The sequence below is a fragment of the Bos taurus genome, chromosome 24, assembly GCF_002263795.3.
Source record: "Bos taurus isolate L1 Dominette 01449 registration number 42190680 breed Hereford chromosome 24, ARS-UCD2.0, whole genome shotgun sequence".
NCBI classification, from domain to species: Eukaryota; Metazoa; Chordata; class Mammalia; order Artiodactyla; family Bovidae; genus Bos; species Bos taurus.
The window spans coordinates 61,718,583-61,728,683 of record NC_037351.1 but is presented as its reverse complement, the minus strand read 5'-3'; positions in this window follow the sequence as shown (position 1 = coordinate 61,728,683).

The window sequence follows — 10,101 nt, the reverse complement described above, 5'->3', positions numbered from 1 at the left end:
CAGAAATCTTTGTCCACTCTCTCTTTTTAAGTCTAAATTATCTCTACGACACTCCTGTTCGGGGCTTGTCTAACCTCGGCAGAAACACTTCCAGAGACAGGAATTCAGCAATACCTAGGGAAGCCCAAATATAACTCTAATTCTTGGAAATAAATGTTTCTTTAAAAATATTTAGTGGGAAATTATATACCACTGTTTGTGGGGGAAAGTGTTTGTTTTATAACTCCAAAAAGAATCTATAATTTTCTTTTTTCTAGCCATACCATACGGCATGTGGAACTTCCCCTACCAGGGATCAAACCTGTGCCCCCTGCAGCGGAAGAACAGAGTCTTAACCACTGGACCACCAGAGACGTCCCAATAATTTAATCTATAACTTTCTTTACTCTCCTTGTTTTGCCACAAAAACCTTGTTGTTGACTTTGTATTTAAAAGAGTAGATGTTAGTGGGGGGTGGAGGGAAGAAATACAGCTTAAAGAAATACAGCGCCCATTCATTGTACAATTTTATCGAGCAATAGTTTCCTGTAGCTCAGCAAAAAGTATCAGCTCAAATATTTAATAACCTAGGAGATTGTTTTGTTGGTGCTTTTTCTAACCTGTAGGTTGAATCATTGCAAATATTATGAGTTGATTACTCAGCATTCTGACTGGGGAAAGCCTGCCACACCCAGCCACTCCCAGAACAGCTCAAAGGAGTTTTGTTACAGCACGCTTAGAATCTCTTTCTCCCTCTCTCAGCTTCTCTTCCAAGAAGATGAATTTCAGTCACAAATTCTTGAACACTCTCCCCAAATACCTACAAATCATCAAGTGTTGTTTTTTCAAACCTATCAGTGTGATTTTCACCAATGCCTATGACAGCTCCCCTGTACAACAGAGGAATAACTTGAACCTTACGTGCTGCCAAAAACAAAGAAATCTCACAAAAGCCTTCCCTAGACACTGAGGACTGTTACCACCTTTTCGCACAAGGAGAAACTGAGTCAAGGAAGATAAGGCAACTTTACCTCAGAGTTTTTAACTGGAACAGAAAAAAAGTTTCCAAAACGCCAGATATACAGTCCCTAATCCTATGTCCATTTCAAGAATTGAATAGCTTAATATGGCTTCATGCTCTTTGTCTTATCATTTTCTAGTGTTTGAGAAACCTAAAATTCCATCTAGGAGAAATTGTATATGAAATGATAACCTATTTTGGAAAATAATGTCCATGAATTCTAATTGATACAAATTTGAGTGAAATTCTCCTAAGAGGCAAACATAAGGGAGGGGGGGAAAAAACTAAGTGAAAAAAGATCAGGACTCCAGAGATAAATCACAGATAACCAGGTGGCATAAGTGGCAGATTTGCCTTTGAAATCCATAATATTATGTGAGAAGGCATAATCCAAGCAGAAAATTCAACACAGACCACCTAGATTTGGTTGATGGATTCGAGAAAACAAGAGGAGACAGTGTGGGAAAAAATCCACCTTGGAGTTGATTCTGAGCAACACTCCCGCTGCTCACCGGGTATTAATCACTAGCAAAAAATTTACCTTCCCTGGGCCTCAGAATCCTTTGCAGTGTAGTGGAGAGAGGGCTTGAACCAGCGTCACTGTGCTCCTTTTGCATATAAAGGTCAGAGTAAAAGCCTCCCTTTACCCAACTGAAAAGAGCGCAATTACTCTTGAAAATGGGTGGTATGGAATACATTTGGATGTGACATAAAAGTGAAAAAAAAAATTAATCATATTAATTCATTAGTGACTGGATTTGAATTCTTCAGCTAACAGAGCTATGTGATCTGTTGACTTCACATCCAGTAGTTCAAATATCTGTGTATATAAAAGTTTACATTTTCTTTTCTTATATAATTCTTATAGGACAAAAGAAGCAAATATAAGAATCAGAATGCAACTTTTCCAAGATATCTAGTAAAAACTAGAATTTCAACACAACTGATAGGAGTGTAAATAGGCCAACTCTTCTGGGAAATAATTTAGCAATATGTTACTTTTTTAATATTCATCTCATTCCACCCAGTAGTATAGCTTTTAGAAATCTTTCTTAAGGAAATAATTACAGATAAGGTCAGTGATTAGTATACAGAAATGTCTATGGTAGTATTATTTATAACAGAAAAACTAGAAACTACCTGAATGTCCATCAATAAGGAAGTAACTAAATTTTTTCTAAGAGTAACACAAGATTAAGTTACCCTGTTGTTGTTGTTTAGTAATAAGGTCGTGTCTGACTCTTTGCCCACCACTTTCCTCTGTCTGTGCAATTTAGCAGGCTGGAATACTGGATTGCCATTTCCTTCTCCAGGGGAGCTTCTCTACCCAGAGATCCAACTTGAATCTCCTGCTTGTCAGGCAGATTCTTTATGACTATGCCACCAGGGAAATGCTTAAGTTGTCTAAGAGTAGGTAAAAAATATACATATGTATTTATATATTTGGAAATTTTTGCTTTATGCTGTAATGCACTTAAGGTTATATGATTTGTATTAAGAGATTACATGAGTGTGTATATGTGTGTTCTTAGAAGACAAAGAAAATGCATAAAATAATTTTAGCAATAGTTTAATGAAATTAAAGAGGATTTTTCTTTGTATCAGATCGGATCAGTCATTCAGTCGTGTCCAACTCTTTGCAACCCCATGAATTGCAGCACGCCAGGCCTCCCTGTCCATCACCAACTCCCAGAGTTCACTCAGACTCACGTCCATCGAGTCAGTGATGCCATCCAGCCATCTCATCCTCTGTCATCCCCTTCTCCTCCTGCCCCCAATCCCTCCCAGCATCAGAGTCTTTTCCAGTGAGTCAACTCTTCGCATGAGGTGGCCAAAGTACTGGAGTTTCAGCTTTAGCATCATTCCTTCCAAAGAAATCCCAGGGCTGATCTCCTTCAGAATGGACTGGTTGGATCTCCTTGCAGTCCAAGGGACTCTCAGGAGTCTTCTCCAACACCACAGTTCAAAAGCATCAATTCTTCCGCACTCAGCCTTCTTCACAGTCCAACTCTCACATCCATACATGACCACAGGAAAAACCATAGCCTTGACTAGACGAACCTTTGTTGGCAAGGTAATGTCTCTGCTTTTGAATATGCTGTCTACGTTGGTTATAACTTTCCTTCCAAGGAGTTAGCGTCTTTTAATTTCATGGCTGCAGTCACCATCTATAGTGATTTTGGAGTCCCAAAAAATAAAGTCTGACACTGTTTCTACTGTTTCCCCATCTATCTGCCATGAAGTGATGGGACCAGATGCCATGATCTTCGTTTTCTGAATGTTGAGCTTTAAGCCAACTTTTTCACTCTCCACTTTCACTTTCATCAAGAGGCTTTTTAGTTCCTCTTCACTTTTCTGCCATAAGGGTGGTGTCATCTGCATGTCTGAGGTTATTGGTATTTCTCCCGGCAATCTTGATTCCAGCTTGTGTTTCTTCCAGTCCAGCGTTTCTCATGATGTACTCTGCATATAAGTTAAATAAACAGGGTGACAATATACAGCCTTGACGTACTCCTTTTCCTATTTGGAACCAGTCTGTTGTTCCATGTCCAGCTCTAACTGTTGCTTCCTGACCTGCATATAGGTTTCTCAAGAGGCAGATCAGGTGGTCTGGTATTCCCATCTCTTTCAGAATTTTCCACAGTTTGTTGTGATCCACACAGTCAAAGGCTTTGGCATAGTTTCCCATATCTTCCAAATTTCCTATAGTCATTCTATACCATTTCTTATGATTAAAGAGTTATGTTTCTTGACAAGTTACTTTCCAAAAACTGTCACAACAGGGCCTTTGCATAATAAATCTCCCATCAATCACTACTCTGTTGTAAAAACAGATAGTGTCTATTTCAATTAATAAAGGGACACCCAGGTTTTTTTTAAAAAAAAGAAGAAGCTGTGCTTCTTAAGAAGTTAGAAATTCAGGAGTTTCCCTTGATGACACCTAGGACCGCTCAGGGGCCCAGCAGAAGCTGGGGTCACATCAGAGACCAGCAGGCTGCCCTGAGCCTTGAGATGAGCCCGGCCAGGCAGGGCGGGAGCCCGAGGAGCGGCAGCACTGGGGCTCCTCCCACGGGACCCCCGCCCCAGAAGGGAGCACACGTGGGAACACGCCTGACCCTCTTTCTCCTTCTTCTCCCTCCTCCTGGGCAGCACCGCCCGCGCTGACTCAGCCGCCTCGCTGCCAGATGCAACAGAGCCTTCGAGGAGAAGGGGTGCTCCGAAGGAAGTGTGGCCGTGCCCAGGTCCAAGTCTCTCGTCTCCACATGGCAAAAACTAGGCCCACAGTGTTACATGTGCACAGTGTTCAAAGTGATTGGAGACTTCCCTGGTGGTCCAGTGGCTGAGAGTCCAAGCTCCCCAGGCAGGGGCGCCAGTTAGATCTGTGGACTAAGGAACTAAGATCCCTGCGCGCTGCTCAGGCAAAACATTAAAAAAAAAAAAAAAAAGTGGTGTAAGGACTTCCCTTATATTTTGATGCTTTGCAGTTCATAGGCTTTTATTGCATATCCAGCCTTTTCCCCACAGAAATTTCATGTACATTATCTCTCTCAAAGTCAATCATGTACTATGATTCCAATTTTACAAGTGAGGAAAGTGATACTACAAATATAAGTAAATGCTAATTAGAAATGGAGTGTACCTCACACCCACATAGACTCCAGGATGTGAGCTTGATCAAATACTTGATCAAAGCCACCCTCCACTACTAAAAACAATTTTTTTAATAGACTGGGGTGGGGGGGACGGAATGAATGAAACAAAGAAAACACCTTATACATTTATTATCAGCTTTCTTTTCAAAGGAGATTTTGAAGGGGAAGCCCAAAGATTCCCCGCAGGCCGAACCGCCCTCCTGACTCACCTGGGTATTAGCGCCGTCAAGCCCAATCCCGCCCCTCTCTGCTCAGTGCCAGTCACTGGCGGAGGGTCGCGGCTGCCTCTGTGCTGCATTCACTCTCCTTGCAGGACATAATGCGTCCTTACTAGGAGTCTTACATCTACTCTTTTCAAGCTGTTAGTATTCCGGGATTGGATGCAGGTCTTAGCTTTTACCTACTGTTACCAGTCATGACGTCACAGGAAGGGAAGGCGGAGCCTGAAGAAAATGGAGCGAGCCTTTGAGGAGTAGATTTGCAGTATGAATGGCAAGATCCTTCCTCATTACCTGCCCAAAGCATGGCTGTCAGAGATGAGGAGCCATAACAGCAAGACTAGCTTTCAGTTAGGAAATAGAAAAGCTAAAAAGGAATACAGTTCCTTTTACAAAAAAAAAAAAATCAATAAATTCCCCAGGAAAGAATACTGGAGTGAGTAGCCATTCCCTTCTCTAGGGGATCTTCCCAATTCAGGGATCGAACCCAGGTATCCTGCATTGCAGGCGGGTTCTTTACCATCTGAGCCACCAAGGAAGCCTATTGGCATATGAGTTGAGAATTAAATAGAAGAAACACGGGGTGTGAATTAAACTGAGATTTCTTACCCGATAAATGAAATCTGTAGCATCTGTTTCCTGAATTAAAAGTCGGGCCTTCCCTGGTGGCCCAGTGGTTAAGAATCTGCCTTCCAATTCAGGGGGTGCAGGTTCGAAGCCTGGTTGGGGGCCTAAGATCCCACACGCCTCCCGGCCAAAAAACAAAACATAAAAGAGAAGCAATATTGTAACAAAGTCAATAAAGGCTTCTAAGAAAAACAAAAGTCTACAGTCCACAGCCGGTATTAGTGGTTCCTTTCAAGGAGGAGCTAAATTACCAAGTCATCATAAAGCTCATTAGATGCGTTTTAGCTTAGGAAACTAATAAGACATGTCTAATGTCAGAAATAAACTTCTGGGTTTCTCCCTTTTGAAAAACATCTTACGTTCTTTTCTTCATGCTCTTCCACCATAGACAGCTGTGTTTGCATTAATGAGGCTGTCTAACCAAAGGTCTAAGCAAGTATATAGTCTGTTGAGACCATCTGGGCGGAGAACACAAATTTTGTGTGTTCCGCCTCCAAGTGAAGTTGCTCAGTCGTGTCCGACTCTTTGCGACCCCGTGGACTGTAGCCTACCAGGCTCCTCAGTCCATGGAATTTTCCAGGCAAGAGTACTGGAGTGGGTTGCCATTGCCTTCTCCAGGAGATCTTCCCAACCCAGGGATCGAATCCAGGTCTCCCGCACTGCAGGCAAACGCTTTACTGTCTGAGCCATCAGGGGAGCCCGTAAGTATGGGGATTATTATTTTAACTTCAACATCTCTACCATGAAAAATCTAAGCACCAACCCCGGCATAAAGAAGACTATTCTGGAGAACTAAATTACATCATCTCTTGCTTAATGGAGTCTCACAATTACATGTGATCTGTCAGCATGAATAGAGCATATTCAAGTCTAATGAAAATACTATCTTTGCTTTATACAAGAAGTAATCATGCACACTAAATACTTCTAAGTTAGAGGGGAAAAAAGAGGCTCCCTAGGTGGTTCAGTGCTAAAGAATCTGCCTGCAACGCAGAAGACTCTGGTTCGACCCCTGGGTTGGGAAGATCCCCTGGAGGAGGGAATGGCAACGCACTCCAGGATTCTTGCCTGGAAAATTCCATGGACAGAGGAGCCTAGCAGGCTAAAATCCAGGGTGTCACAAAGAGTTTAACACCACTGAGTGACTGAGCACAGGACAGAGGGAAAAAAAAGACTCACATATCCCAGCCACCAGGTGTACATCACTGAGGGTCAGAATCTAGTGGAAAGGTTTTGTTCTTGTCATTCTTTAGGGATATCCATAGGAGCAAAGCGTGGCAAATTATTTGTTCTCAGTCATCCGACAACTATTGCTCATCACCTACTATTCATCAGACTAAAATATCAAATGTTTCATTGATAATCCCCATGGCCCAGACAGTTTTCAGTTCTCTACACACCGCACAACTTATCATGTCAGAACTGAGTCAGTAATCTCAGTTCCCCTTTCCTATGGCTCTCCATGTATCTCTCTTTCTTGGTATAAAATTTTTTAATTAAAGCATACATAAATTATATTCACATCTTTCATGGTGATGCCATCTTAGCTGCGAGCAAATTGGTCTCATCGCTTCTTTAAGTTTTCATTTTCTTATCTTTAAAATGAAGTTAATAACACCTACTTCTTGGGGAGGTGGGAGAAATAATTAGTGCTGAAATGCTTTGAAGATGAAAATTACCACATTATTCTTTGTGCTTGTGATCTGGCAGATGCTGAATTTTCCATTTGCATTGGCATGTTTTTAGGAAAACCAAAGATGAGACTGAACTTCACATCTGTGTGGTTAACTCTCAACAGGGAACAAATACACTCTCCAGTTGCATTCTTCTGCTTCTAAAAGAATACACTCTCCTAAGCAACTGCTTTGAAAACAGATGGAAGGAGAAGGAACTCAACATTCATTTTTGCTTTTTCTATGCAAATCTCAGTTAACCAAATAGTTGGTCATTTTCTCTTTATAGACGCATTCCAGCTAGTGAATAAAGAGATTATGAGCCTAGAACACAGTTTTATAGCCTCTAATAAACGAATACATCTAGGCTGTGAGCGTCCGTGATTGACTCCATCACGAAAGAGATTTAATCAGGCAGTGTGTATTTCTGGATGGAAGTTTACAGCATTACCTTTGAAGTAGTCTAACCAAAACAAGTAGAACTTGAATATGATCAAGCATCTAAATTCAACTACAAATTTCAGGAAATATAAGAAATAAAGGAGAATTCTGTACCCTAGAAATTCCACCAGCAAAATCCAGGCTCTAAGAAATTCTACAAGCATTTCAACAATTAAACTGCAAGCACAAAAAGAGGTCAAAGGGGAATCTGTAATATGAGGAAATTTGTAAGGTGTCAAATAATCGCAATTATTTGAAACATGCTTCACACACATTGTAAATAATGAAAATATGAGAAAATTGAGATTTGAAGACTCGTCGGATACCAAAGATGTTATTTCAAAACCATTATAATTTCTTCAGGTGTGATTATTATAGCAGGGTTACAACTTTTTAAAATTCTTCTCAATCAGAGATACCTTCTCATATTTTTACAGATGAAATGAAGGCTCAGTATAGTATTTTCTCTACTTGTGAATACATTTGAAACACAGTATTCCTTACTAATGGAGAAGGAAATGGCAACCCACTCCAGTGTTCTTGCCTGGAGAATCCCAGGGACGGGGGAGCCTGGTGGGCTGCTGTCTATGGGGTCGCACGGAGTCAGACCACGACTGAAGTGACTTAGCAGCAGCAGCAGCATTCCTTACTAAAGTTTTAAAAAGAAAGAGAGAGGAAGAGTTTAAGAAATATACAGCCTCTGGACACAAGAAGCCCAGGAAACTACTAGATAGAATGAGGTAATTTTGAAGACAGGCCACTTTGCCAATTAAGGAAAGATTTCAGATCAAGTAGCATCAGAGTGACCAGCACAAGTGACAAGAGAAACCAATACCTTCCCTTCAAGCAGATATTCCAGATAAAAACCTGCATGTCATAACTGCTGATTGTGATTTCAGTCAACATTGTATATGGTTGTGTCATAACAACGGGAAAAGTCACATGAAGATAGAACACAAACTTACAGGAGTCCTTTACGCATATAAAAGAGTTTTCTAGAATTCTCTGAGACAAAAGATTATATACGATGATGAACACATAGGGGAAACAAAACCTAGGTCTCATCTTGACGATGCTATAGTTAAAATGTTTACCAGTTATGATAGAGCAATTGATGCCATAAATCTATTAATTGTATTATAAACATATGTATGGAAAGATGTAGGCCCATGATTACTCGTGAATCCTCAGTATCTCTTCTGATCTAGAGTACGTTTGTCAACCTCTTAAAGTTTTATCTGTATAAGCTGTGATTTTCACCTAAGGTATGTCGTACCTTTGGATAATCCTACCTGTAGTCAACATGTTCAGTAATTCATAGTATTAGAAAATGTTCGAGTGTGAAAGAAAACTTTAGGATGATGAAGAAAAGCATTCCATAGATTTATAAACATTATATATATTATATATGGTGATGGTGGTGGTGGCTTAGTTGCTCAGTCTCTACCACTGAGTCACCAAGGAGGCCCATCAATTCAGTTCAGTTCACTACAGTTCAGTCGCTCAGTCATGTCCAAGTCTTTGTGAACCCATGGACCACAGCACACCAGGCCTCCCTGTCCATCACCAACTCCTGGAGTTTACCCAAACTCATGTCCATTGAGTCGGTGACGCTATCCAACCATTTCATCCTCTGTCGTCCCCTTCTCCTCCTGCCTTCAATCTTTCCTTACCACTGGTGTCTTTTCAAATGAGTCAGCTCTTCGAATCAGGTGGCCAAAGTACTGGAGTTTCAGCTTCAACATCAGTCCTTCCAATGAACACTCAGGACTGATCTCTTAAACATGGACTGGTTGGATCTCCTTGCAGTCCAAGGGGCTCTCAAGAGTCTTCTCCAACACCACAGTTCAAAAGCATCAATTCTTCGGCACTCAGCTTTCTTTATAGTCCAACTCTCACATCCATACATGACCACTGGAAAAACCGTAGCCTGGACTAGACGGACCTTTGTTGGCAAAGTAATGTCTCTGTTTTTTAATATGCTGTCTAGGTTGGTCATAACTTTCCTTCCAAGGAGTAAGCATCTTTTAATTTCATGGCTGCAATCACCATCTGCAGTGATTTTACAGCCGAAAAAAATAAAGTCTGCCACTGTTTCCCCATCTATTTCCCGTGAAGTGGTGTGACCGGATGCCATGATCTTAGTTTTCTGAATGTTGAGCTTTAAGCCAAATTTTTCACTCTCCACTTTCACTTTCATCAAGAGGCTTTTGAGTTCCTCTTCACTTTCTGCCATAAGGGTGGTGTCATCTGCATATCTGAGGTTATTGAATATTTTTCCCGGCAATCTTGATTCCAGCTTGTGCTTCATCCAGCCCAGTGTTTCTCATGATGTACTCTGAATATAAGTTAAATAAGCAGGGTGACAATATACAGCCTTGACATACTTCTCTTCCTATTTGGAACCAGTCTGTTGGTCCATGTCCAGTTCTAACTGTTGCTTCCTGACCTGCATACAAATTTCTCAAGAGGCAGATCAGGTGGTCTGG